This window comes from Amia ocellicauda, unplaced genomic scaffold (genome assembly GCF_036373705.1).
Source record: "Amia ocellicauda isolate fAmiCal2 unplaced genomic scaffold, fAmiCal2.hap1 HAP1_SCAFFOLD_137, whole genome shotgun sequence".
Taxonomy (NCBI): Eukaryota; Metazoa; Chordata; class Actinopteri; order Amiiformes; family Amiidae; genus Amia; species Amia ocellicauda.
Genome location: NW_027102700.1, coordinates 47896 through 73581, shown reverse-complemented (window position 1 = coordinate 73581; position 25686 = coordinate 47896). Strand labels below are relative to the sequence as shown.

Below are 25686 nucleotides of genomic sequence, written 5' to 3'. Positions count from 1 at the left end.
TGACACTTCTACATTGTCAGCTTCAGGGGTCTCTATGAATGGATTCTCACCCACCCTGCTAGTGCTGGGTTCCTCACCCTCCATAGGGTCATCTACGTCACTACATTCCACCCCTATGTTTTCAGTTTAATTTTCCCCAACCAAAACCTTCACTGTCGACTCAACTGGAACCAGGTCTACTTTTAGCTCTAGTTGTGGGATCGAGGCAACTTCTGGCTTACAGTTTTCAGTGTGCATTTCCAATTTACTATGTTTTCTATCTAGTTTTCCAAAATTAGGAAAATATCGTCCCAGTATCACATCATATGGCATGTTGGGTACCACACCGACTTCGTAATCTAGTTTCCCGGCCTCTGTCTGTATGTTTACAAGGGCTGTGGGATAGGGGCGTGTGTCACCATGTGTGCATGTGATACTGAGCTCCTGATGTCTATCCAGCTTGTTGGTCGCTACTAATTTTTCTGTGACCAGTGTAACCATACTGCCAGAGTCGAGTAGAGCAGCCACTTCTTTCTCATCGACTATCACTGTACACATGTGTTTTGGATTAGGTACTCCGCCTATGAAAACATCCGTCCCAACAGGGCAGGCATAAAATACCGGTTTCTCTTTCCCCATATCACACACATTACATTGCATTGGTTCCTCTCTACCTGGGCAGTGGGCCGCAATATGTCCTACTTTGTCACAATTGTAGCAGACAATTGGTTGTGATGGTGACCCCCTATAACCCTTAGTCTCGGCTTTAGGCCCCACCTTTGCCCCCCCCAGTCTTGCTCTTTTCTTCCAATCCAGCGCGTCATGTTTCCCAGAGTACTTTGGAACCATCTTACCCGGTCCGCTGGTTCGTCATGGCCTGGGGAACGAGTTTTTAACCTCCGGTACATGCTCTGCTGCTCCGGCTGTATAGAACCGCTCTACAATGGCCACCAAGGTGTCAGCGGACAGCACCTCATTCTGGCCAACCCAGCGTCGAACGTCCTTGGGCAAACAGCGTTGGTAGTTGTCAAGGACTATGGCCTCCACCACCTCGGCTGATGAATGGACCTCTGGCTGTAGCCATTTCCTGGCCAGATGGATCAGATCAAACATCTGCGTTCGGATTGGTTGTCCTGGTTGGTAGGCCCACTGCTGAAACCGATGTGCCCTCACTGCGGTGGTCACGCCCAATCGGGTCATTATCTCCGCTTTCAATTTATCATAGTCCTGGGCGTCCTTCAGCTCCAGATCAAAGTACGCTTTCTGTGCATCCCCTGCCAGATAAGGTGCCACAAGCCCTGCCCAGGAATCTTTTGGCCATCCCTCTCTCTGCTGTCCTCTCAAAGGTCATAAGGAAGGCCTCAGCATCGTCCTGTTTTGTCATTTTCTGCAGAAAGTGATTGGTGCGGGGAGTGGAATGGGTTGCAGCCCCCTGTGGCCCAATCCTGGTTGCAAGTGCTTCAACACTCTCTTTCAGCTCTTTAGTCACCTTTTCCTGCTCTTCTCTAAACATTTTATTTGTATCATGCTGGACCTGCAGTGCTTCCTGATGCATCCACATAGCATCCTGGTGAGCCACCTGCTGCACCCTGGTCGCTTCCTGTTGGGCTATTACAGCCTGTAGTTTTTTTTTTTTTGGATAAAAAAATTCACTCAGCCAGTCTGGGTTTCATGAGGTGCTGCCCGCATTCTACACCAAATGTGACAAAACGCCTTGGCTGTACACATGTGCGGGTCTTCTCTGTGATCTTCTTAGGAGTAAAAACCAGTCATGACCCAGGGAGGAGGTTGCAAATACAGGGCTGTGCCTGTATGTTTACTTCAAACAAAACAAATCTGAAAACAAAACCTAACTCACACTGGAGTTGTAACTAATCTTACATAATCATTCTATTTTAAACAAAGTCTGGAATAAATAAGTCTTGGCTTTCTCCTTATGAGCTACCTCTGTTTTCCAGATAACTCACCCTATTGTCTCTCACTTCTCTCTCTCTCAGGCCCGCCTTATATACCTGGTGAATAATTGAGGAAGTAACACCAAGTGACCACATTAGGTGCTAGAATGGCTGCCTGAGGGTTTCTGGGGAGTGTAGTTGCCTAGGGTCGGTATTCTACCCTAGAGTACACACCTTGCAGCAGACCTGGCCTGACATATCTGCCATGTATGACCCTGCCCCTTGGTTTGTCACAATACATACATACATACATATACACGAAAAATAAATAATAGAATTATGAATCACAATAAGATGTAATGAAGTACAGAAAAAGAAAATGTAATAAAATGTGATCTTTAATACATACAAATAAAGAAAATAGGTATACCATTTCCAGATTCCTTTTTTGAAATACAATGACATGCATTACAAACGAGTATTTACATTATATTTACAGCCGGTGCTCGTGTGTCACTGTGTCCCTCAGGCTGTGGTTGGCGCTGACATATTGGGCAGAATGTGTCCCTTATTTTGGGCTAAAGCTTTCCGTGGAGGGGAACGTGGATCAGTTTGTACCATTTTTGGGAGGATCTGCCTTGTTGGGGCGGAGCTGTGATCCAGGTGAACAGCAGATCGGGCTTAGGTGGGCATTTGGGCATAGGAGTAGGAAGGCCGGTCAGGCAAATTAGCTTGCTAAGATACGCAGCAGCAGCAAGCAGCCCCCCCATCCAGCCAGCCAGCCAGTCTGGCTGGCAGTGACTGAGTGGTTGACAGACGGCAAGCAACGGAATGTACGTGCTCTGTGATGTCATAGCAGTCAGCTGAGAGAGGCTCGTGATGTCATGGCTGAGCTGGCTTGCTGTCTGGCTGGCTGGCTCTGTGTGTGTGTGTGTGTGTGTGTGTGTGTGTGTGTGCGTGTGTCTGTCTGTCTGTCAATTCATTTCAATTCAATTCAAAGGTGCTTTATTGGCATGATCTATCACAATATTGCCAAAGCAGATACAAATGTTCTATCAATCAAGACAAAACATTGCAATACAAGATTCAGTGGAACAAATATAGTACACATTGAAATAAAATTAAGTAGGATATAAACCATATTTGTTGTTTGTATCAAAATTTGTGTTATGACATCAGAAAAATCACTGTTTTTATTTTGTTTTGCAAATGGAGTGCCACAGGCTGGTGTCTACACACTGTCTCGCAGGCTGTGGCAGGTGGATACATATTGCGCTGCTAAGAAGGCAGTGCGCTCCTCCTCTCCCAGCAGGACGGGGAGTTTGCAGCAATCGGGGATCATGCTGAACTCAGGGATATGCATTTTTAATATTTTAAAGTATGTCTCCCTGATTTTTGTGTATTTAGGGCAGGACAGCAGGAAATGCGCCTGTGTTTCGACCTCCCCTAGGTCACACTGGCTGCACAGCCGCTCTTCTCTGGCAACCCAGAATTTTCTGTAGCGGCCTTTTTCAATGGCGAGGCTGTGGTCACTGAGCCTGTATTTAGTTAGATTTTGTCTCTCTTTTATATTTTGGATTTTTAAGTATTCAGCCAATGTAATGTTTCTATTCAGGGCCCGGTAGCATTCCAATTTGTTTTGTAATTCTAATTCGTGTCTCTAATCTTTTGTGTATTTGCTTTTCAGGTACATGTCAATTTTCCCAATTGTTGTTGTTTTGGTCATTGTGTGTTCGGGCTCTGTGAGCCTCAGAGCCGTGGGGGCGTTTCTGTGTACGTGTAAGATGTTTTTATTAAATTCTAGGTGGAATATTTCCATGGGGCTTTTGTCCCAATTGTTGTTATTGAGGTTCATGAGGGGACCCCACACTTCGCTCCCATATAGCAGGATTGGTTGGATGATGGAGTTTAATATTTTAATCCAAATAGTTATTGGTATTGTTGTTTTCCCAAATTGTGTCTTTATGGCATAAAATGCCCGGCGTGCCTTGTCTTTTAATGCGTTTATAGCCAGGCTGAAGCTCCCTGACGCACTGATGGTCAGGCCAAGGTAGTTGTATCTGGTGCAGTGCTCTAATCCAGTGCTGCCCAGAGTGAAGCGGTACCTGTTTCCCTGAGATGGGGCTTTTTTCTGGAAAACCATAACTCTGGTCTTGTCCAGATTGACTGCCAGGGCCCATTTCTGACAGTACTGCTCTAGCAGCGCCAGGTTCTGCTGAAGCCCCTGCTCTGTGGGCGACAGCAGCACCAGGTCGTCTGCGTAGAGCAGGAACTTGATCTCTGTGTCATGGAGAGTTAGGCTGCGGGCGTCAGACTGCTCCAACACTGTGGCCAACTCGATGATGTAGATGTTGAACAGTGTTGGACTCAGACTGCAGCCCTGTCTCACTCCCCGCCCCTGAGTGAAGAACTCTGTTCTTGAGTTGCCAATTTGAACTCCGCATTTGTTTTCAGAATACATTGATTTAATGATGTCATAAACTTTACCCCCTACACCACTCTGTAGAAGTTTATAAAATAATCCCTTGTGCCAGATTGAGTCAAATGCCTTTCTAAAGTCTACAAAACAGGCAAATATTTTTCCTTTATTGTTTTGGGTATATTTATTTATGAGGGTGTGTAGAGTGTAAATATGATCGGTTGTGCTGTGTTTTGGTAGGAAGCCAATCTGACTCTTATTCAGGACACTGTGCTTGGTAAGGAAGGCCAGTATCTGGGCGTTGATGATACTGCAGAACACCTTCCCCAGGTTACTGCTCACACAGCTGCCCCAGTAGTTATTGGGGTCTAATTTGTCTCCACTTTTAAAAATCGGGGTGATCAATCCTTGATTCCCGACCTCAGGGAAACACCCGGCTCTCAGCACCAGGTTAAAGAGTTTGAGCAGAGCCTCCTGCAGCTGCGGGCTGCTGTGCTTCAGCATCTCAGGGCTGATGCTGTCGGGGCCGCTGGCTTTCCTGGGTTTGAGGATTTTGAGTTGATGTTTTAGTTCCTGTATTGTAAATGGGTTATCTAAGGGATTTTGGTTATTCTTAATGATTTCTTCCAATTTATTTAGGTTTTTTAATATTTTAACCTGTTCTGGCTTTGGATTGTTTTCAACATTTTGGTAAAGTTTTTCAAAGTGTGTTTTCCAGATTTCTCCATTTTGAATTGGTATTTCATTTTTTGTTTTTGGGGTATTTATTCTGCCCATATAGTGGTCTTTTTTCTTACTGAGGAGTTGCTTGTAGTGCCGCAGGGCCTGGCAGTAGCTGAGGCGAGCCTCCTGGTTGTCGGGCTCTCTGTGTTTAGTGTTGGAGAGATGTCTCAGGTGTTTCCTAGAAGTTTCACACTCCTGGTCACACCACTGTTCTTTTTTTCTTTTAGACGATTTCATATTTTGGTTTTTAATTGTTTTAATGTTTGATTTCAAATATTTCATTCAGTGTTTTGGTGGCTGAGTTTATTCCGTTTTGGTTTATTTGATAGTGTGAGGATTGATATCTGTCTAACATGTTTTCAATCTCATCACTATTCAGGGCTCTTGTGTAGTTCTCTGTGCTGGGCTCTGACCATCTCTAACTGGGTGGCAGGGAGACCAGTTTTGTGGGAAGTTTGGCTCTGACTTGTGGCTGCGCTGATCTTTTTAGGTAAAGTGTTATTTGGCTGTGGTCTGATAGTGGAGATTGTTGTCTGACTATAAACGCATTGTTGGCTTGTGGGTCCAGGTCAGTTATGGCGTAGTCCACCACACTGCTGCCCAGAGCCGAGCAGTATGTGAATCTCCCCAGAGAGTACCCCCTGGTCCTGCCATTGATGATATATAGACCCAGGCTTTTACATAGGCGCACTACCTGCTTCCTGCTCTTGTTTACCACGCTGTCGTGGCTGTGTCAGTGTGGAGGTGTGTGTGTGGCACAGCGGGGAGTCTCCGAACAGGTGTGTGTTCCCCTCTGTATTGATGTAGTCCATCTCTCTGCCAGTCCTGGCATTGAGATCGCCACACAGCAGTACAGAGCCCAGGGTCTGGAAGTGGCAGATTTCGTTTTGAAGCTCATGAAAGCCTTCCTCATTATAGTAGGGGGAGTCTGCGGGTGGCATATAAATTGCACATAGGTATATATCTGTGTTATTTTGTAGGGTGTCTTTTCTGATTTTCATCCACAGGTGTGTGTCTCCTCTCTGTACTGGGCATAGGGCTGCTCGGAGCTCCTCCCTGTACCACACGATAATCCCCCACGAGGCCCTGCCACACCTGACTTTGGGTTTTTTATAGGAGGGCACAATCAGCTCCCTGTATCCATTGTATCCATCCAGTGTATAGACATATCTGCACAGCACCAAGTCTCTACAAGAATGAAAACATCTGAACTATTTACAGTGTTGATCAGTTCAGGGCCTGTGCTCTTCATTCCAAAAGTTGAGGAGCGTAAACCCTGCATATTCCAACTGCTTATTTTAAAGGACATGTTAATATATTTTATTATACTTGTCTCTTCTACATAAGAAAGTTTAATTTGTGGTCTACAACTGATATTATATTACTATTAATAATTATATATGGATATACATAATAATCACTCAAAGATTTTATCTTTGCATCAAAATATCAGAATAATTAAATCACATTTTTTCTTACTCTCCATCTCCACAACCATATATATGTGTGTTGAGGCTCAGTTAACTCAGCAGTGTGGAACAGATGACACTGAGGAGTTGCCTTATCTGGGCCAGCTGGGCAGCATCGGGCCTCCAGGCTCTGGAAGCCGCTGCTGCGTGGCTGTGTGGCTGTGCTGGTCCCCGGCTGTCCGCTCTGCTGTGCTGGACGGGCCCTCTGGGGATGGGGGGGTGGGGAATGGAGCCGCGGGGTCTCAGGGGCTGGGGCTGGGGTGGAGCCGGTGGCTGGGGATGTGGCCGGGGGCTGGGGGGTTTGCTCCTGGTCTCGAGGTGGGGGTGTGTGGGGTTTCGGCCCAGGGTTGTGTCCTTGAGGACCTTTGAGATGATCCTCACACCCGTCTTGTTGAGGTGGATGTGGTCATACAGGTGATGTGGCTGGATGTCTCAGTGGTGTGCCAGGTGGACGTTGGGGAGGAGGGCACATCTTCGGGACACTTCTGCGTTGATGGCCTGGATGATGTGCAGGGGCACGTCTGTGCGGGGCAGCAGTGTGGAGATGGAAATTTTGGCAGTTGGGAATTCCTCTGTGGCTTTCGTTGCTACCTGTCTCAGGGCTGAGGCCACATCGCCCCTGCGGGCACTCAGGTCGTTAGTGCCGGTGTGGATGAGGATGTGTTTGACTTGGCAAAGCCTCCTCTTGGAGAGCAGCTCCAGGGCTCTCTGTGCTGTGGAGCACCAAAGCTTTTTCACTTTTCGCCCAGGGAAGAGGCGCCTCTCAACCAGGAACTTCCCATTGGATTCGCTCAGAATGACCACCTCTGCGTTGACCTGCCACTCCGGGTTTGCGTCGGGAGTGGTGGGGGCAGCGGGTGTGTTTTGGGGGAGTGGCGTTTCAGGGGGTTGTGTATTAGTGGCAGGTCTGGTGATAGTGGGTGTGTCAGGAGTGGTGGGGAGTGTGGGTGGATCAGTGGGTGCGTCAGGGGTTGGAGGTGTTGTGGGGTCAGTGCAGTGCAGTCTCTGTGCTCCAGTGATGTGTAGCTCCTCTCTTAGCTCCTCCAGCTGGCTCTGCAGGCTCCTCAGCTAGCTGTGCTGGGGTGTCCAGGTCAGCTCCTCCCTCGCTCTGCGCAGCTCCGTCCTCAGGGTTTGGCTCTGCTCCTCCAGGTCTCTCACTGCTGCTCTCAGCTCATGGATCTCAGCCTTGTGCTGCATCTTTAGTCTGTGCATCTCATCCCGGAGCTGATCACACAAGGAGGTCTGGGCCAGGGTGCTCAAGGTCTGCTCCCTGAACTCCGCAAACTCCAGCTCCAGCACTGATAGGCATTCCTTTAGTGTTTTAATGTTGCTGGAGAGTTTTGGGGAGACAGGGGGGCAGTCTGTGGGAGATGGGGCACTGTCTGGCTCCGTGTGGCTGGGGGCAGACTGCAGGGTGGCCGGCTCTGGCTCTTGTTTCTCTACCTCAGTCTGCTGCTTTGAGGTGTGGAAGCCGAGAGCTAATTGGTCCAGGCTGCTCTCGCTGCCCTGCACCATGATGGTCCCGTTGTGGTATACATTAAAAGTGAGCATCACACTGTCTGTGTCTTTCTCTACCAGCACTGAGATCTGCCTGCCTCTGCTAATGCCCCTCTTGTTGTTATTGGGGTATGTCTGGCACAGGGTTTTGTGAAAGGCGGTGGAATACTGAGTGTAGAACAGTAGATTGTTCTTGACCCTGTTTTCTCCTTTACCGGTGTAGTCTAGGATGAGGGTCTCAGGAGATGCTCTCATCACAGCTTGTTTGTAGTCCTTCTTAGCCTGTGCAGAGCGAATGTCTTCAGGGTATCGGATTTCAAAAGGCAGCTCTGCAGTCAGACTGCTGTTCGATAGATTTCTATCAGTCTCAGTGGCAGTTGGGCTCTCTCCTACTGTCACTCTATTCAAATCGGAGCTCTGCATTTTCATTGGCTGAGTCAACTACTGAGAATGCTTATTTATTTTATTAATACATATTTTTTTGTTTAATTATTTGTCTCTTACCTCCAATTCTTGTCTTCAGCTTTTCTTTTCTGACTTTTCTTCCTGAACTGTCTCTCTGCTTTCTTCTTTTTGTGTTTCTCTTAAAATTATTATTTTTTGAATACTTTTTCTTCTGAATTTCTATTCCATGTCTTCTGTGTATGTTTATAGTGCTATATATTCCTTTGTAAATCACAAATTAAATCCGCTTATGTATAAAAACAAATGTTTTTTAGGAGCTCATATTCCTCTCTCTCTCTCTCTCTCTCTCTCTCAATTCATTTCATTTGTATTGTCAAAGCAATTGGACATACATACACATACATACATATACACTCACCTAAAGGATTATTAGGAACACCTGTTCAATTTCTCATTAATGCAATTATCTAATCAACCAATCACATGGCAGTTGCTTCAATGCATTTAGGGGTGTGGTCCTGGTCAAGACAATCTCCTGAACTCCAAACTGAATGTCTGAATGGGAATGAAAGGTGATTTAAGCAATTTTGAGCGTGGCATGGTTGTTGGTGCCAGACGGGCCGGTCTGAGTATTTCACAATCTGCTCAGTTACTGGGATTTTCACGCACAACCATTTCTAGGGTTTACAAAGAATGGTGTGAAAAGGGAAAAACATCCAGTATGCGGCAGTCCTGTGGGCGAAAATGCCTTGTTGATGCTAGAGGTCAGAGGAGAATGGGCCGACTGATTCAAGCTGATAGAAGAGCAACTTTGACTGAAATAACCACTCGTTACAAACGAGGTATGCAGCAAAGCATTTGTGAAACCACAACACGTACAACCTTGAGGCGGATGGGCTACAACAGCAGAAGACCCCACCGGGTACCACTCATCTCCACTACAAATAGGAAAAAGAGGTGAGACATTCAGATGGTAGAGTCAGAATTTGGCGTAAACAGAATGAGAACATGGATCCATCATGTCTTGTTACCACTGTGCAGGCTGGTGGTGGTGGTGTAATGGTGTGGGGGATGTCTTCTTGGCACACTTTAGGCCCCTTAGTACCAATTGGGCATCGTTTAAATGCTACGGCCTACCTGAGCATTGTTTCTGACCATGTCCATCCCTTTTTGACCACCATGTACCCATCCTCTGATGGCTACTTCCAGCAGGATAATGCACCATGTCACAAAGGTCGAATCATTTCAAATTGGTTTCATGAACATGACAATGAGTTCACTGTACTAAACTGGCCCCCACAGTCACCAGATCTCAACCCAATAGAGCATCTTTGGGATGTGGTGGAACGGGAGCTTCGTGCCCTGGATGTGCATCCCACAAATCTCCATCAACTGCAAGATGCTATCCTATCAATATGGGCCAACATTTCTAAAGAATGCTTTCAGCACCTTGTTGAAGCAATGCCACGTAGAATTAAAGCAGTTCTGAAGGCGAAAGGGGGTCAAACACAGTATTACTATGGTGTTCCTAATAATCCTTTAGGTGAGTTCATCGTAGCTCTTAATACTCTCTTTCTGTCTGGAGGAGATATAATTGAAGTATTGTACACGTACCCGGCTACTTTCAACACCCATTGCTGCACTGATATTTTTCCCTCCATTTTTCTTTATCCATTTTTTTTTTGCTGGAAGTTCCGTCAATAACCGCCAGCCTTAAAGAGACATCATGCAGCCGGGCCTCTCGGCTTTCGGCCACACCGTCCTGAACGCGCATGATATCGTCAGATCTCGGAAGCTAAACGGGGCAGGACCTGGTCAGTACTTGAATGTGAGACCTCCTGGAAATACCAGGTGCTGCAAGCTTTTACGTCTCCTGGGTAACTTTATCGTAGCTCTTAATACTCTCTTTCAGTCTGCAGGAGATATAATTGAAGAATTGTACACGTACCCGGCTACTTTCAACACCCTTTCCAGCACTGATATTTTTCCCTCCATTTTTCTTTTTTTTTTTTGCTGGCAGTTCCGTCAATACCCGCCAGCCTTTAAGAGACATCATGCAGCCAGGCCTTTCGGCTTGTGGCCACACCGTCCTGAATGCGCCCGATATCGTCAGATCTCGGAAGCTAAACGGGGCAGGGCCTGGTCAGTACTTGGATGGGAGACCTCCTAGAAATACCAGGTGCTGCAAGCTGTTTACGTCTCCTGGGTAACTTCATCGTAGCTCTTAATACTCTCTTTCTGTCTGGAGGAGATATAATTGAAGAATTGTACACGTACCCGGCTACTTTCAACACCCTTTGCTGCACTGATATTTTTCCCTCCATTTTTCTATTTTTTTTTTTTTTTTTTTTTTGCTGGAAGTTCCGTCAATACTTGCCAGCCTTTAAGAGACATCATGCAGCCAGGCCTCTTGGCTTGCGGCCACACCGTCCTGAACGCGCCTGATCTCATCATATCTCGGAAGCTAAACGGGGCAGGGCCTGGTCAGTACTTGGATGGGTGACCTCCTGGAAATACCAGGTGCTGCAAGCTTTTTACGTCTCCTGGGTAACTTCATCATAGCTCTTAATACTCTCTTTCAGTATGTAGGAGATATTATTGAAGAATTGTACACGTACCCGGCTACTTTCAAAACCCTTTGCTACACTGATATTTTTCCCTCCATTTTTCTTTTTTCTTTTTTTTTTTGCTGGAAGTTCCGTCAATACCCGCCAACCTTTAAGAGACATCATGCAGCCAGGCCTTTCGGCTTGCGGCCACACCGTTCTGAACGCGCCCGATCTCATCAGATCTCGGAAGCTAAACGGGGCAGGGCCTGGTCAGTACTTGGATGGGAGACCTCCTAGAAATACCAGGTGCTGCAAGCTTTTTACGTCTCCTGGGTAACTTCATTGTAGCTCTTAATACTCTCTTTCTGTCTGGAGGAGATATAATTGAAGTATTGTACACGTACTCAGCTACTGTCAACACCCTTTGCTGCACTGATATTTTTCCATCCACTTTTCTTTTTTTTTTTTTTTTTGCTGGAAGTTCCGTCAATACCCGCCAGCCTTTAAGAGACATCATGCAGCCAGGCCTCTTGGCTTGCTGCCACACCGTCCTGAACGCGCCCGATCTCATCAGATCTCGGAAGCTAACAGGGCAGGGCCTGGTCAGTACTTGGATGGGTGACCTCCTGGAAATACCAGGTGCTGCAAGCTTTTTACGTCTCCTGGGTAACTTCATCATAGCTCTTAATACTCTCTTTCAGTATGTAGGAGATATTATTGAAGAATTGTACACGTACCCGGCTACTTTCAAAACCCTTTGCTACACTGATATTTTTCCCTCCATTTTTCTTTTTTCTTTTTTTTTTTGCTGGAAGTTCCGTCAATACCCGTCAACCTTTAAGAGACATCATGCAGCCAGGCCTTTCGGCTTGTGGCCACACCGTCCTGAATGCGCCCGATCTCGTCAGATCTCGGAAGCTAAACGGGGCAGGGCCTGGTCAGAACTTGGATGGGAGGCCTCCTAGAAATACCAGGTGCTGCAAGCTTTTTACGTCTCCTGGGTAACATCATCGTAGCTCTTAATACTCTCTTTCTGTCTCCAGGAGATATAATTGAAGTATTGTACACATATCCAGCTACTGTCAACACCCTTTGCTGCACTGATATTTTTCCATCCATTTTTCTTTTTTCTTTTTTTCTTTTTTTTTTTTGCTGGAAGTTCCGTCAATACCCGCCAGCCTTTAAGAGACATCATGCAGCCAGGCATCTCGGCTTGCGGCCACACCATCCTGAACGCGCCCGATCTCGTCAGATCTCGGAAGCTAAACGGGGCAGGACCTGGTCAGTACATGAATGTGAGACCTCCTGGAAATACCTGGTGCTGCTAGCTTTTACGTCTCCTGGGTAACTTTATCGTAGCTCTTAATACTCTCTATCTGTCTGGAGGAGATATAATTGAAGTATTGTACACGTACCCGGCTACTTTCAACACCCTTTGCTGCACTGGTATTTTTCCCTCTATTTTTCTTTTTTATTTTCGCTGGAAGTTCCGTCAATACCCGCCAGCCTTTAAGAGACATCATGCAGCCAGGCATCTCGGCTTGCGGCCACACCATCCTGAACGCGCCCGATCTCGTCAGATCTCGGAAGCTAAACGGGGCAGGGCCTGGTCAGTACTTGGATGGGAGACCTCCTAGAAATACCAGGTGCTGCAAGCTTTTTACGTCTCCTGGGTAACTTCATCGTAGCTCTTAATACTCTCTTTCTGTCTCCAGGAGATATAATTGAAGAATTGTACACGTACCCGGCTACTTTCAACACCCTTTCCTGAACTGATATTTTTCCCTCCATTTTTCTTTTTTTTTTTTTTTTTTTTGCTGGAAATTCCGTCAATACCCGCCAGCCTTTAAGAGACATCATGCAGCCAGACATCTCGTCTTGCGGCCACACCGTCCTGAACGCGCCCGATCTTGTCAGATCTTGGAAGCTAAACGGGGCAAGGCCTGGTCAGTACTTGGATGGGTGTCGTCCTGGAAATACCAGACGCTGCAAGCTTTTTACGTCTCCTGGGTAACTTCATCGTAGCTCTTAATACTCTCTTTCAGTCTGGAGGAGATATAATTGAAGAATTGTACACGTACCTGGCTACTTTCAACACCCTTTGCTGCACTGATATTTTTACCACCATTTCTCTTTTTTTTTATTTGCTGGATGTTCCGTCAAAACCCGCCAACCATTAAGAGAAATCATGCAGCCAGGCCTCTTGGCTTGCAGCCACACCGTCCTGAACGCCCCCGATCTCATCAGATCTTGGAATTTAAACGGGGCAGGGCCTGGTCAGTACTTGGATGGGAGACCTCCTAGAAATACCAGGTGCTGCAAGCTTTTTACGTCTCCTGGGTAACTTCATCGTAGCTCTTAATACTCTCTTTCTGTCTCCAGGAGATATAATTGAAGAATTGTACACGTACCCGGCTACTTTCAACACCCTTTGCTGCACTGGTATATTTCCCTCTATTTTTCTTTTTTTTTTTTGCTGGCAGTTCCGTCAATACCCGCCAGCCTTTAAGAGACATCATGCAGCCAGGCATCTCGGCTTGCGGCCACACCATCCTGAACGCGCCCGATCTCGTCAGATCTCGGAAGCTAAACGGGGCAGGACCTGGTCAGTACATGAATGTGAGACCTCCTGGAAATACCTGGTGCTGCTAGCTTTTACGTCTCCTGGGTAACTTTATCGTAGCTCTTAATACTCTCTATCTGTCTGGAGGAGATATAATTGAAGTATTGTACACGTATCCAGCTACTGTCAACACCCTTTGCTGCACTGATATTTTTCCATCCATTTTTCTTTTTTTTTTTTTTTTTTTGCTGGAAGTTCCGTCAATACCCGCCAACCTTTAAGAGACATCATGCAGCCAGGCCTCTTGGCTTGCGGCCACACCGTCCTGAACGCGCCCGAATTCGTAAGATCTCGGAAGCTAAACGGTGCAGGACCTGGTCAGTACTTGGATGGGAGACCTCCTGGAAATACCTGGTGCTGCAAGCTTTTACGTCTCCTGGGTAACTTTATCATAGCTCTTAATTCTCTCTTTCTGTCTGGAGGAGATATAATTGAAGAATTGTACACGTACCCAGCTACTGTCAACACCAATTTGCTGCACTGATATTTTTCCCTCCATTTTTCTCTTTTTTTTTTTTTTTTTTGCTGGAAATTCCGTCAATACCCGCCAGCCTTTAAGAGACATCATGCAGCCAGACATCTCGGCTTGCGGCCACACCGTCCTGAACGCGCCCGATCTTGTCAGATCTCGGAAGCTAAACGGGGCAGGACCTGGTCAGTACTTAAATGTGAGACCTCCTGGAAATACCCGGTGCTGCCAGCTTTTTACGTCTCCTGGGGAACTTCATCGTAGCTCTTAATACTCTCTTTCTGTCTGGAGAAGATATAATTGAAGAATTGTACACGTACCCGGCTACTTTCAACACCCTTTGCTGCACTGATATTTTTCCCTAAGTTTTTTTTTTTTTTTTTTGCTGGAAGTTCCGTCAATACCCACCAGCCTTTAAGAGACATCATGCAGCCAGGATTTTTGGCTTGCAGCCACACCGTCCTGAACGCGCCCGATCTCGTCAGATCTCGGAAGCTAAACGGGGAAGGGTGTGGTCAGTACTTGGATGGGAGACCTCCTGGAAATACCAGGTGCTGCAAGCTTTTTACGTCACTTGGGTAACTTCATCGTAGCTCTTAATACTCTCTTTCTGTGTGGTGGAGATAAATTTGAAGAATTGTACAAGTACCCGACTACTTTCAACTCCCTTTGCTGCACTGATATTTTTCCCTCCATTTTTCTTTTACTTTTTTATTTTTTCTGGAAGTTCCGTCAATACCCGCCAGCCTTTAAGAGATATCATGCAGCCAGGCCTCTCGGCTTGTGGCCACACCGTCCAGAATGCGCCCGTTCTCGTCAGATTTCGGAAGCTAAATGGGGCAGGGCCTGGTCAGTACTTGGATGGGAGACCTCCTAGAAATACCAGGTGCTGCAAGCTTTTTACGTCTCCTGGGTAACTTCATCGTAGCACTTAATACTCTCTTTCTGTCTGGAGGAGATATAATTGAAGTATTGTACACGTACTCAGCTACTGTCAACACCCTTTGCTGCACTGATATTTTTCAATCCACTTTTCTTTTTTTTTTTTTTTTTTGCTGGAAGTTCCGTCAATACCCGCCAACCTTTAAGAGACATCATGCAGCCAGGCCTTGCGGCTTGCGGCCTCACCGTCCTGAACGCGCCCGATCTCGTCAGATCTCAGAAGCTAAACGGGGCAGGACCTGGTCAGTACTTGAATGTGAGACCTCCTGGAAATACCTGGTGCTGCAAGCTTTTACGTCTCCTGGGTAATTTTATCGTAGCTCTTAATACTCTCTTTCTGTCTGGAGGAGATATAATTGAAGTATTGTACACGTACCCAGTTACTTTCAACACCCTTTGCTGCACTGATATTTTTCCCTCCATTTTTCTATTTTTTTTTTTTTTTTTTCTTGCTGGAAGTTCCATCAATTCCCTCCAGCGTTTAAGAGACATCATGCAGCCAGGCCTCTTGGCTTGCAACCACACCGTCCTGAACGCGCCCCATCTCGTCAGATCTCGGAAGCTAAACGGGGCAGGACCTGGTCAGTACTTGAATGTGGGACCTCCTGGAAATACCTGGTGCTGCAAGCTTTTTACGTCTCCTGGGTAACTTTATCGTAGCTCTTAACACTCTCTTTCTGTCTGGAGGAGATATAATTGAAGAATTGTTCACGTAACCGGCTACTTTCAACACCCTTTGCTGCACTGATATTTTTCCCTCCATTTTTCTATTTATTTTTTTCTTTTTTTTTTGCTGGAAGTTCCGTCAATACCCGCCAGTCTTTAAGAGACATCATGCAGCCAGGACTCTCGGCTTGTGGCCACACCGTTCTGAATGCGCCCGATCTCGTCAGATCTCGGAAACTAAACGGGGCAGGGCCTGGTCAGTACTTGGATGGGAGACCTCCTGGAAATACCTGGTGCTGCAAGCTTTTTACGTCTCCTGGGTAACTTCATCGTAGCTCTTAATACTCTCTATCTGTCTGGAGGTGTTATAATTGAGGAATTGTACACGTACCCGGCTATTTTCAACACCCTTTGCTGCACTGATATTTTTCCCTCCATTTTTCTTTTTTCTTTTGTTCTTTGCTGAAAGTTCCGTCAATACCCTCCAGCCTTTAAGAGACATCATGCAGCCAGGACTCTCGGCTTGCGGCCACACCGTTCTGAACGCGCCCGATCTCATCAAATCTCGGAAGCTAAACGGGGCAGGGCCTGGTCAGTACTTGGATGGGAGACCTCCTGGAAATACCTGGTGCTGCAAGCTTTTTACGTCTCCTGGGTAACTTCATTGTAGCTCTTAATACTCTCTTTCTGTCTGGAGTAGATATAATTGAAGAATTGTACACATACCCGGCAACTTTCAACACCCTTTGCTGCACTGATATATTTCCCTCCATTTTTCTTTTTTCTTTTATTTTTTGCTGGAAGTTTCGTCAATACCCGCCAGCCTTAAAGAGACATCATGCAGCCGGGCCTCTTGGCTTTCGGCCACACCGTCCTGAACGCGCATGATATCGTCAGATCTCGGAAGCTAAACGGGGCAGGACCTGGTCAGTACTTGAATGTGAGACCTCCTGGAAATACCAGGTGCTGCAAGCTTTTACGTCTCCTGGGTAACTTTATCGTGGCTCTTAATACTCTCTATCTGTCTGGAGGAGATATAATTGAAGTATTGTACACGTACCCAGCTACTGTCAACACCATTTGCTGCACTGATATTTTTCCATCCATTTTTCTTTTTTTTTTTTTTTTTTTGCTGGAAGTTCCGTCAATACCCGCCAACCTTTAAGAGACATCATGCAACAAGGCCTCTCGGCTTGCGGCCACACCGTCCTAAATGCGCCCGATCTCGTCAGATCTCGGAAGCTAAACGGGGCAGGACCTGGTCAGTACTTGGATGGGAGACCTCCTAGAAATACCAGGTGCTGCAAGCTTTTTACGTCTCCTGGGTAACTTCATCGTAGCTCTTAATACTCTCTCTCTGTCTGGAGGAGATATAATTGAAGTATTGTACACGTATCCAGCTACTGTCAACACCCTTTGCTGCACTGATATTTTTCCAACCATTTTTCTTTTTTCTTTTTTTTCTTTTTTTTTTTTCTGGAAGTTCCGTCAATACCCGCTAACCTTTAAGAGACATCATGCAGCCAGGCCTTTCGGCTTGTGGCCACACCGTCCTGAATGCGCCCGATCTCGTCAGATCTCGGAAGCTAAACGGGGCAGGGCCTGGTCAGTACTTGGATGGGAGACCTCCTAGAAATACCAGGTGCTGCAAGCTTTTTACGTCTCCTGGGTAACTTCATCGTAGCTCTTAATACTCTCTTTCTGTCTCCAGGAGATATAATTGAAGAATTGTCCACTTACTAGGCTACTTTCAACACCCTTTGCTGCACTGATATTTTTCCCTCCATTTTTCTTTTTATTTTATTTTTTTGCTGGAAGTTCCGTCAATATCCGCCAGCCTTTAAGAGACATCATGCAGCCAGGCCTCTTGGCTTGTAGTCACACCGTCCTGAACGCTCCCGATCATATCAGATTTCGGAAGCTAAACGGGGCAGGGCCTGGTCAGTACTTGGATGTGTGACCTCCTGGAAATACCAGGTGCTGCAAGCTTTTTACGTCTCCTGGGTAACTTCATCGTAGCTCTTAATACTCTCTTTCTATCTCCAGGAGATATAATTGAAGAATTGTACACGTACCCGGCTACTTTCAACACCCTTTGCTGCACTGGTATATTTCCCTCTATTTTTCTTTTTTTTTTTGCTGGCAGTTCCGTCAATACCCGCCAGCCTTTAAGAGACATCATGCAGCCAGGCATCTCGGCTTGCGGCCACACCATCCTGAACGCGCCCGATCTCGTCAGATCTCGCAAGCTAAACGGGGCAGGACCTGGTCAGTACATGAATGTGAGACCTCCTGGAAATACCTGGTGCTGCAAGCTTTTACGTCTCCTGGGTAACTTTATCGTAGCTCTTAATACTCTCTATCTGTCTGGAGGAGATATAATTGAAGTATTGTACACGTACCCAGCTACTGTCAACACCCTTTGCTGCACTGATATTTTTCCATCCATTTTTCTTTTTTTTTTTTTTTTTTGCTGGAAGTTCCGTCAATACCCGCCAACCTTTAAGAGACATCATGCAGCCAGGCCTCTCGGCTTGCGGCCACACCATCCTGAATGCGCCCGATCTCGTCAGATCTCGGAAGCTAAACGGGGCAGGGCCTGGTCACTACATGGATGGGAGACCTCCTAGAAATACCAGGTGCTGCAAGCCTTTTACGTCTCCTGGGTAACTTCATCGTAGCTCTTAATACTCTCTTTCTGTCTCCAGGAGATATAATTGAAGAATTGTCCACTTACTAGGCTACTTTCAACACCCTTTGCTGCACTGATATTTTTCCCTCCATTTTTCTTTTTATTTTATTTTTTTGCTGGAAGTTCCGTCAATATCCGCCAGCCTTTAAGAGACATCATGCAGCCAGGCCTCTTGGCTTGTAGTCACACCGTCCTGAACGCTCCCGATCATATCAGATTTCGGAAGCTAAACGGGGCAGGGCCTGGTCAGTACTTGGATGTGTGACCTCCTGGAAATACCAGGTGCTGCAAGCTTTTTACGTCTCCTGGGTAACTTCATCGTAGCTCTTAATACTCTCTTTCTATCTCCAGGAGATATAATTGAAGAATTGTACACGTACCCGGCTACTTTCAACACCCTTTGCTGCACTGGTATATTTCCCTCTATTTTTCTTTTTTTTTTTTGCTGGCAGTTCCGTCAATACCCGCCAGCCTTTAAGAGACATCATGCAGCCAGGCATCTCGGCTTGCGGCCACACCATACTGAACGCGCCCGATCTCGTCAGATCTCGGAAGCTAAACGGGGCAGGACCTGGTTAGTACATGAATGTGAGACCTCCTGGAAATACTTAGTGCTGCAAGCGTTTACGTCTCCTGGGTAACTTTATCGTAGCTCTTAATACTCTCTCTCTGTCAGGAGGAGATATAATTGAAGAATTGTACATGTACCCGGCTACTTTCAACACCCTTTGCTGCACTGATATTTTTCCCTCCCTTTTTCTATTTTTTTTTTTTTTTTTTTTGCTGGAAGTTCCGTCAATACTTGCCAGCCTTTAAGAGACATCATGCAGCCAGGTCTCTTGGCTTGCGGCCACACCGTCCTGAACGCGCCTGATCTCATCATATCTCGGAAGCAAAACGGGGCAGGGCCTGGTCAGTACTTGGTTGGGTGACCTCCTGGAAATGCCAGGTGCTGCAAGCTTTTTACGTCTCCTGGGTAACTTCATCGTAGCTCTTAATACTCTCTTTCTGTCTGGAGGAGATATAATTGAAGAATTGTACACGTATCCGGCTACTTCAAAACCCATTACTGCACTGATATTTTTCCCTCCATTTTTCTTTTTCTTTTTTTTTTTTTTTTTTTTGCTGGAAGTTCCGTCAATACCCGCCAGCCATTAAGAGACATCATGCAGCCAGGCCTCTCGGCTTGCGGCCACACCATCCTGAACGCGCCCGATCTCGTCAGATCTCGGAATTTAAACGGGGCAGGGCCTGGTCAGTACTTTTATGGGTGACCTTCTGGAAATACGAGGTGCTGCAAACTTTTTACGTCTCCTGGGTAACTTCATCGTAGCTCTTAATACTCGCTTTCTGTCTGGAGGAGATATAATTGAAGTATTGTACACGTACCCGGCTACATTCAACACCCTTTCCTGCACTGATATTTTTCCCTCCATTTTTCTATTTTTTTTTTTTTTTTTTTTCTTGGATGTTCCGTCAATACCCGCCAGCCTTTTAGAGACATCATGCAGCCAGGCGTCTTGGCTTGTGTGCCACACCATCCTGAATGCGCCCGATCTCGTCAGGTCTCGGAAGCTAAACGGGGCAGGTCCTGATCAGTACTTGGATGGGTGACCTCCTGGAAATACCATGTAATGCAAGCATTTTACGTATCCTGTGTAACTTCATCGTAGCTCTTAATACTCTTTCTGTCTGGAGGAGATATAATTGAAGTATTGTACACGTACCCTGCTACTTTCAACACCCTTTGCTGCACTGAAATTTTTCCCTCCATTTTTGTTATTTCTTTTTTTTTTGCTGGAAGTTCCGTCAATACCCTCCAGCCTTTTAGAGACATTATGCAGCCAGGCCTCTTGGCTTGCGGCCACACCGTCCTGAACGCGCCCGATCTCGTCAGACCTTGGAAACTAAACGAGCCAGGGCCTGGTTGGTACTTGGATGGGTGACCTCCTGGAAATACCATGTAATGCAAGCTTTTTACGTATCCTGTGTAACTTCATCGTAGCTCTTAATACTCTCTTTCAGTCTGGAGGAGATATAATTGAAGAATTGTACACGTACCCGGCTACTTTCAACACCCTTTGCTGCACTGATATTTTTCCCTCCATTTTTCTTTTTTCTATTGATTTTTGCAGGAAGTTCCATCAATACCCTCCAGCCTTTAAGAGACATCATGCAGCCAGGCATCTTGGCTTGCGGCCACACCGTCCTGAACGCGCCCGATCTCGTCAGACCTTGGAAACTAAACGAGCCAGGGCCTGGTTGGTACTTGGATGGGTGACCTCCTGGAAATACCATGTAATGCAAGCTTTTTACGTATCCTGTGTAACTTCATCGTAGCTCTTAATACTCTCTTTCAGTCTGGAGGAGATATAATTGAAGAATTGTACACGTACCCGGCTACTTTCAACACCCTTTGCTGCACTGATATTTTTCCCTCCATTTTTCTTTTTTCTATTGATTTTTGCAGGAAGTTCCATCAATACCCTCCAGCCTTTAAGAGACATCATGCAGCCAGGACTCTTGGCTTGCGGCCACACCGTCCTGAACGCACCTGATCTCGTCAGATCTTGGAAGCTAAATGGGGCAGGGCCTGGTCAGTACTTGGATGGGAGACCTCCTGGAAATACCAGGTGCTGCAAGCTTTTTTCGTCTGCTGGGTAACTTTATCTTAGCTCTTAATACACTCTTTCTGTCTGGAGGAGATATAATTGAAATATTGTCCACGTACCCGGCTACTTTTAACACCCTTTGCTGCACTGATATTTTTCCCTCCATTTTTCTTTTTCTTTTTTCTTTTTTCTGGAAGTTCCGTCAATATCCGCCAGCCTTTAAGAGACATCATGCAGCAAGGCCTCTTGGCTTGCGGCCACACCGTCCTGAACGCGCCCCATCTCGTCAGCTCTCGGAAGCTAAACTGGGCAGGGCCTGGTCATTACTTGAATGTGAGACCTTCTGGAAATTCCAGGCGCTGCAAGCTTTTTTCGTCACCTGGGGAACTTCGTCGTAGCTTTTAATACTCTCTTTCTGTCTGGAGGAGATTTAATTGAAGAATTGTACACGTACCTGGCTACTTTCAACACCCTTTGCGGCAGTGATATTTTTCCCTCCATTTTTCTTATTTCTTTTTTTTTTTTTATTTGCTGGAAGTTCCGTCAATACCCGCCAGCCTTTAAAAGATATCATGCAGCCAGGTCTCTCGGCTTGCGGCCACACCGTCCTGAATGCGCCCGATCTCGGAAGCTGAACTGGGCAGGGTCCTGGTCAGTACTTGGATGGGTGACCTCCTGGAAATACCAGGTGATGCAAGCTTTTTACGTATCCTGTGTAACTTCATCGTAGCTCTTAATACTCTCTTACAGTCCGGAGGAGATATAATTGAAGAATTGTACACGTACCCGGCTACTTTCAACACCCTTTGCTGCACTGATATTTTTCCCTCCATTTTTCATTTTTCTTTTATTTTTTGCTGTAAGTTCCGTCAATACCCTCCAGCCTTTAAGAGACTTCATGCAGCCAGGCCTCTTGGCTTGCGGCCACACCGTCTTGAACGCGCCTGATCTCGTCAGATCTCGGAAGCTGAACGGGGCAGGGCCTGGTCAGTACTTGGATGGGTGACCTCCTGGAAATAACAGGTGCTGCAAGCTTTTTTCGTCACTTGGGTAACTTCATCATAGCTCTTTATACTCTCTTTCTGTCTGGAGGAGATATAATTGAAGAATTGTACACGTACCCGGCTACTTTCAACACCCTTTCCTGCACTGATATTTTTCCCTCCATTTTTCTATTTTTTTTTTTTTTTTTTTTTTTTCTGGAAATTCCGTCAATACCCGCCAGCCTTTAAGAGACATCATGCAGCCAGGCGTCTCGGCTTGTGGCCACACCGTCCTGAATGCGCCCGATCTCGTCAGATCTCGGAAGCTAAACGGGGCAGGGCCTGGTCAGTACTTAGATGGGAGACCTCCTGGAAATACCAGGTGCTGCAAGCTTTTTACATCACTTGGGTAATTTCATCGTAGCTCTTAATACTCTCTTTCTGTCTGGAGGAGATATAATTGAAGTATTGTACACGTACCCGGCTACTTTTAACACCCTTTGCTGCACTGATATTTTTCCCTCCAGTTCTCTTTTTTCTTCTTCATTTTGCTGGAAGATCCGTCAATACCCACCAGCCTTTAAGAGACATCATGCAGCCAGGCGTCTCGGCTTGTGGCCACACCGTCCTGAACGCGCCCGATCTCGTCAGATCTCGGAAGCTAAACGGGGCAGGGCCTGCTCAGTACTTGGATGGGAGACCTCCTGGAAATACCAGGTGCTGCCAGCTTTTTACTTCTCCTGGGTAACTTTATCGTAGCTCTTAATACTCTCTTTCTGTCTGGAGGAGATATAATTGAAGTATTGTACACGTACCCGGCAACTTTCAACACCCTTTGCTGCACTGATATTCTTGCCTCCGTTTTTTTTTTTTTTTTTTTTTTTTTTTTTGCTGGAAATTCCGTCAATACCCGCCAGCCTTTAAGAGACATCATGCAGCCAGGCATCTCGGCTTGCGGCCACACCATCCTGAACGCGCCCGATCTCGTCAGATCTCGGAAGCTAAACGGGGCAGGACCTGGTCAGTACTTGAATGTGAGACCTCCTGGAAATACCTGGTGCTGCAAGCTTTTACGTCTCCTGGGTAACTTTATCGTAGCTCTTAATACTCTCTTTCAGTCTGGAGGAGATATAATTGAAGAATTGTACACGTACCCGGTTACTTTCAACATCCTTTGCTGCACTGATATTTTTCCCTCCATTTTTCTTTTTTCTTTTTTTTTTTGCTGGAAGGTCCGTCAAAACCCGCCCGCCTTTAAGAGACATCATGCTGCCAGGCCTCTCGGCTTGCGGCCACGCCGTCCTGAACGCGACCGATCTCATCAGATCTCGGAAGCTAAACAGGGCAGGGCCTGGTCAGTACTTGGATGGGTGACCTCCTGGAAATACCAGGTGCTGCAAGCTTTATACGTCTCCTGGGTAACATCATCGTAGATCTTAATACTCTCTTTCTGTCTGGAGGAGATATAATTGAAGAAATGTACACGTACCCGGCTACTTTCAACACCCTTTGCTGAACTGATATTTTTCCCTCCATTTTTCTTTTTTTATTTGCTGGAAGTTCCGTCAACACCCGTCAGCCTTTAAGAGACATCATGCAGCCAGGCCTCTCGGCTTGCGGCTACACCGTCCTGGACGCACCCCGTCTCGTCAGATCTCGGAAGCTAAACGGGGCATGGCCTGGTCAGTACTTGGATGGGAGATCTCCTAGAAATACCAGGTGCTGCAAGCTTCTTACGTCTCCTGGGTAACTTCATCGTAGCTCTTAATACTCTCTTTCTGTCTGGAGGAGATATAATTGAAGAATTGTACACGTTCCCGGCTACTTTCAACACCCTTTCCTGCACTGTTATTTTTCCCTCCATTTTTTTATTTTTTTATTTTTTATTTTTTGCTGGAAATTCCGTCAATACCCGCCAGCCTTTAAGAGACATCATGCAGCCAGGCATCTCGGCTTGCGGCCACACCGTCCTGAACGTGCCCGATCTCGTCAGACCTTTGAAACTAAACGGGCCAGGGCCTGGTTAGTACTTGGATGGGTGACCTCCAGGAAATACCTGGTGATGCAAGCTTTTTACGTCTCCTGGGTAACTTCATCGTAGCTCTTAATACTCTTTATCTGTCTGGAGGAGATATAATTGAAGTATTGTACACTTTGTCTTAGGGACAGTCTGGCTAGCAGTGACTGAGTGGTTGACAGACGACAAGCAACGGAATGTACGTGCTCTGTGATGTCATAACAGTCAGCTGAGAGAGGCTCGTGATGTCATCGCTGAGCTGTCTGTCTGTCTGTCTGTCTCTCTCTCTCTCTTTCTCTCTCTCTCTCTCTCTCTCTTCCTCTCAATTCAATTCATTTGTATTGTCAAAGCAATTGGACATACATACATACATATATATATATATATATACATACATACATACATCCATACATGCTAGAAAGTCATTACTATGTTATCTTAAAGGCTAACTAAGCAGAACATATATCATTATAGAACAGAGTTCATAGGTCAACACATGGTTTTAGGGAACAGGCACGTAGGTCATACCGTTTGACAATGTCTCCAAGGTTCTCATCGTAAATAACAAACAGAAATCAAACTATCTTCTGGGCTGACCTTCTAGCTTGACCGTATCTTTCTTAAGTATACAAGAGAGAAAAACAGGTGTAAGAAAATAATTTCTAATTTTCCTTCTACACATATATACATACATACATACATATGTAGCGTTATGTTGGGTGTATTTGGATAAGAGCATTTGGGCTCTGAGCTGAAGCACTGATCTAAAGAAGACCTCTCCCCCCCCAAAGTTATCAGATTTCCTTAGCTCATCAGCTTGGAACTGGTTTGCATCAAAGTGACAGTTTTGGGGAGGATGGCACCGAGAAGAGGCCAAATAGTTTGGAATTCTGCTATGAGATGTCTGGAGAAAGGGGCCTGTAGGTGATAAAAACTCTTTGAAGTGGATGAGAGCCGAAATCCCGACATAGAGCTACGAACCCAGGCCAACCGGCATTTCCAAAAGATGGCATGGATTGACATCAGTCATAAATAAAGCCTCCCTCCAATAGGACACTGGGGGCTGAAACCGAAATCCAATCTCAAGAACTCAGGGACCAATCACCTACTGATCTGACAGACTATAAGGAACAGCGGACAGTCTTTCTCTCTCTCTCTCTCTCACCTGAACCAGAAACTCGCTGCCACAGCTCAACCTGTAGCTCTGTTGCCAGAACCGGAATCAGAAACCAACCAAGTCTTTGCCGGCAACAGAAGAGTTAAACTGGGAGAAGGAGATTGAGCGAAGAATTATTTTAAAGGACTTTATTAAATAAATAACTTCACAGACCCACCTGATCAGTGGAGTTTTACAGCTGGACAATTGACTAAGTCGACTGAATACGAAAGTGTCAGTCACTTAAATAGCTATTTGAGTCTTAAGAAACTTGACCCTTGGAACAAACAGGGCCCTGCTTTCCTCAAAGACTTTGTCTTCAAGTAACTACGGTGGAACCCTGCTTACAAAGAAGATTTTGTGCACAACCTTGGAGCCTTCAAACCAGTGGAAAATCTGTTTGGAAAAGACTCTACATTCGCGAAACCCCAACTTCCAGGTGCATCGACTGAGTGGAAGTTCTTGGACAAAGCCGAACCGGACTGCCTTTGTTCCAAACCACACGGACCTCGTGCCGTGTGCTGTTATCTGAGCCCGAAGCCAGAGAGGCCTCTCTGTGACGAAGTTCACATAAGTTTAACAGTTTGGAG

General features: G+C 46.2%; 11 non-coding genes and 30 pseudogenes across 11 annotated transcripts; all 41 read left to right on the top strand.

The window, feature by feature from the left end:
* Positions 1-10131: 10131 nt before the first annotated feature.
* On the top strand, positions 10132-10250 carry LOC136722343 (uncharacterized; annotated as a pseudogene).
* A 209-nt stretch (positions 10251-10459) lies between these two features.
* Positions 10460-10578, top strand: LOC136722366 (uncharacterized; annotated as a pseudogene).
* Positions 10579-10800: 222 nt separating this feature from the next.
* LOC136722358 (5S ribosomal RNA) lies at positions 10801-10919 on the top strand. Its single transcript, XR_010806299.1, has one exon. It is a non-coding gene; the product is annotated as a 5S ribosomal RNA (ribosomal RNA).
* Positions 10920-11135: 216 nt separating this feature from the next.
* LOC136722385 (5S ribosomal RNA) lies at positions 11136-11254 on the top strand. The gene has a single exon (XR_010806303.1). It is a non-coding gene; the product is annotated as a 5S ribosomal RNA (ribosomal RNA).
* A 215-nt stretch (positions 11255-11469) lies between these two features.
* Positions 11470-11587, top strand: LOC136722352 (5S ribosomal RNA). The gene has a single exon (XR_010806293.1). It is a non-coding gene; the product is annotated as a 5S ribosomal RNA (ribosomal RNA).
* Positions 11588-11803: 216 nt separating this feature from the next.
* On the top strand, positions 11804-11922 carry LOC136722369 (uncharacterized; annotated as a pseudogene).
* Positions 11923-12147: 225 nt separating this feature from the next.
* Positions 12148-12266, top strand: LOC136722380 (uncharacterized; annotated as a pseudogene).
* A 209-nt stretch (positions 12267-12475) lies between these two features.
* LOC136722360 (5S ribosomal RNA) lies at positions 12476-12594 on the top strand. Its single transcript, XR_010806301.1, has one exon. It is a non-coding gene; the product is annotated as a 5S ribosomal RNA (ribosomal RNA).
* A 218-nt stretch (positions 12595-12812) lies between these two features.
* LOC136722341 (uncharacterized) lies at positions 12813-12931 on the top strand (annotated as a pseudogene).
* A 211-nt stretch (positions 12932-13142) lies between these two features.
* LOC136722367 (uncharacterized) lies at positions 13143-13261 on the top strand (annotated as a pseudogene).
* Positions 13262-13471: 210 nt separating this feature from the next.
* On the top strand, positions 13472-13590 carry LOC136722379 (uncharacterized; annotated as a pseudogene).
* A 216-nt stretch (positions 13591-13806) lies between these two features.
* Positions 13807-13925, top strand: LOC136722371 (uncharacterized; annotated as a pseudogene).
* Positions 13926-14143: 218 nt separating this feature from the next.
* Positions 14144-14262, top strand: LOC136722390 (uncharacterized; annotated as a pseudogene).
* A 210-nt stretch (positions 14263-14472) lies between these two features.
* On the top strand, positions 14473-14591 carry LOC136722364 (uncharacterized; annotated as a pseudogene).
* A 216-nt stretch (positions 14592-14807) lies between these two features.
* LOC136722384 (uncharacterized) lies at positions 14808-14926 on the top strand (annotated as a pseudogene).
* Positions 14927-15142: 216 nt separating this feature from the next.
* LOC136722386 (uncharacterized) lies at positions 15143-15261 on the top strand (annotated as a pseudogene).
* A 220-nt stretch (positions 15262-15481) lies between these two features.
* Positions 15482-15600, top strand: LOC136722392 (uncharacterized; annotated as a pseudogene).
* A 222-nt stretch (positions 15601-15822) lies between these two features.
* On the top strand, positions 15823-15941 carry LOC136722357 (5S ribosomal RNA). The gene has a single exon (XR_010806298.1). It is a non-coding gene; the product is annotated as a 5S ribosomal RNA (ribosomal RNA).
* A 216-nt stretch (positions 15942-16157) lies between these two features.
* Positions 16158-16276, top strand: LOC136722349 (5S ribosomal RNA). Its single transcript, XR_010806291.1, has one exon. It is a non-coding gene; the product is annotated as a 5S ribosomal RNA (ribosomal RNA).
* Positions 16277-16492: 216 nt separating this feature from the next.
* Positions 16493-16611, top strand: LOC136722342 (uncharacterized; annotated as a pseudogene).
* A 216-nt stretch (positions 16612-16827) lies between these two features.
* On the top strand, positions 16828-16946 carry LOC136722359 (5S ribosomal RNA). Its single transcript, XR_010806300.1, has one exon. It is a non-coding gene; the product is annotated as a 5S ribosomal RNA (ribosomal RNA).
* Positions 16947-17171: 225 nt separating this feature from the next.
* On the top strand, positions 17172-17290 carry LOC136722338 (5S ribosomal RNA). The gene has a single exon (XR_010806287.1). It is a non-coding gene; the product is annotated as a 5S ribosomal RNA (ribosomal RNA).
* A 216-nt stretch (positions 17291-17506) lies between these two features.
* LOC136722376 (uncharacterized) lies at positions 17507-17625 on the top strand (annotated as a pseudogene).
* Positions 17626-17834: 209 nt separating this feature from the next.
* Positions 17835-17953, top strand: LOC136722387 (uncharacterized; annotated as a pseudogene).
* A 215-nt stretch (positions 17954-18168) lies between these two features.
* LOC136722363 (uncharacterized) lies at positions 18169-18287 on the top strand (annotated as a pseudogene).
* Positions 18288-18503: 216 nt separating this feature from the next.
* LOC136722375 (uncharacterized) lies at positions 18504-18622 on the top strand (annotated as a pseudogene).
* A 210-nt stretch (positions 18623-18832) lies between these two features.
* Positions 18833-18951, top strand: LOC136722400 (uncharacterized; annotated as a pseudogene).
* Positions 18952-19170: 219 nt separating this feature from the next.
* Positions 19171-19289, top strand: LOC136722370 (uncharacterized; annotated as a pseudogene).
* A 223-nt stretch (positions 19290-19512) lies between these two features.
* On the top strand, positions 19513-19631 carry LOC136722377 (uncharacterized; annotated as a pseudogene).
* A 220-nt stretch (positions 19632-19851) lies between these two features.
* LOC136722398 (uncharacterized) lies at positions 19852-19971 on the top strand (annotated as a pseudogene).
* A 213-nt stretch (positions 19972-20184) lies between these two features.
* On the top strand, positions 20185-20303 carry LOC136722336 (uncharacterized; annotated as a pseudogene).
* Positions 20304-20519: 216 nt separating this feature from the next.
* LOC136722335 (uncharacterized) lies at positions 20520-20638 on the top strand (annotated as a pseudogene).
* Positions 20639-20854: 216 nt separating this feature from the next.
* Positions 20855-20973, top strand: LOC136722353 (5S ribosomal RNA). The gene has a single exon (XR_010806294.1). It is a non-coding gene; the product is annotated as a 5S ribosomal RNA (ribosomal RNA).
* A 216-nt stretch (positions 20974-21189) lies between these two features.
* LOC136722340 (uncharacterized) lies at positions 21190-21308 on the top strand (annotated as a pseudogene).
* A 548-nt stretch (positions 21309-21856) lies between these two features.
* Positions 21857-21975, top strand: LOC136722368 (uncharacterized; annotated as a pseudogene).
* A 223-nt stretch (positions 21976-22198) lies between these two features.
* LOC136722373 (5S ribosomal RNA) lies at positions 22199-22317 on the top strand. The gene has a single exon (XR_010806302.1). It is a non-coding gene; the product is annotated as a 5S ribosomal RNA (ribosomal RNA).
* A 216-nt stretch (positions 22318-22533) lies between these two features.
* LOC136722362 (uncharacterized) lies at positions 22534-22652 on the top strand (annotated as a pseudogene).
* A 221-nt stretch (positions 22653-22873) lies between these two features.
* Positions 22874-22992, top strand: LOC136722365 (uncharacterized; annotated as a pseudogene).
* A 215-nt stretch (positions 22993-23207) lies between these two features.
* On the top strand, positions 23208-23326 carry LOC136722397 (5S ribosomal RNA). Its single transcript, XR_010806304.1, has one exon. It is a non-coding gene; the product is annotated as a 5S ribosomal RNA (ribosomal RNA).
* Positions 23327-23535: 209 nt separating this feature from the next.
* On the top strand, positions 23536-23654 carry LOC136722391 (uncharacterized; annotated as a pseudogene).
* A 221-nt stretch (positions 23655-23875) lies between these two features.
* On the top strand, positions 23876-23994 carry LOC136722382 (uncharacterized; annotated as a pseudogene).
* The last annotated feature ends 1692 nt before the right edge of the window (positions 23995-25686 follow it).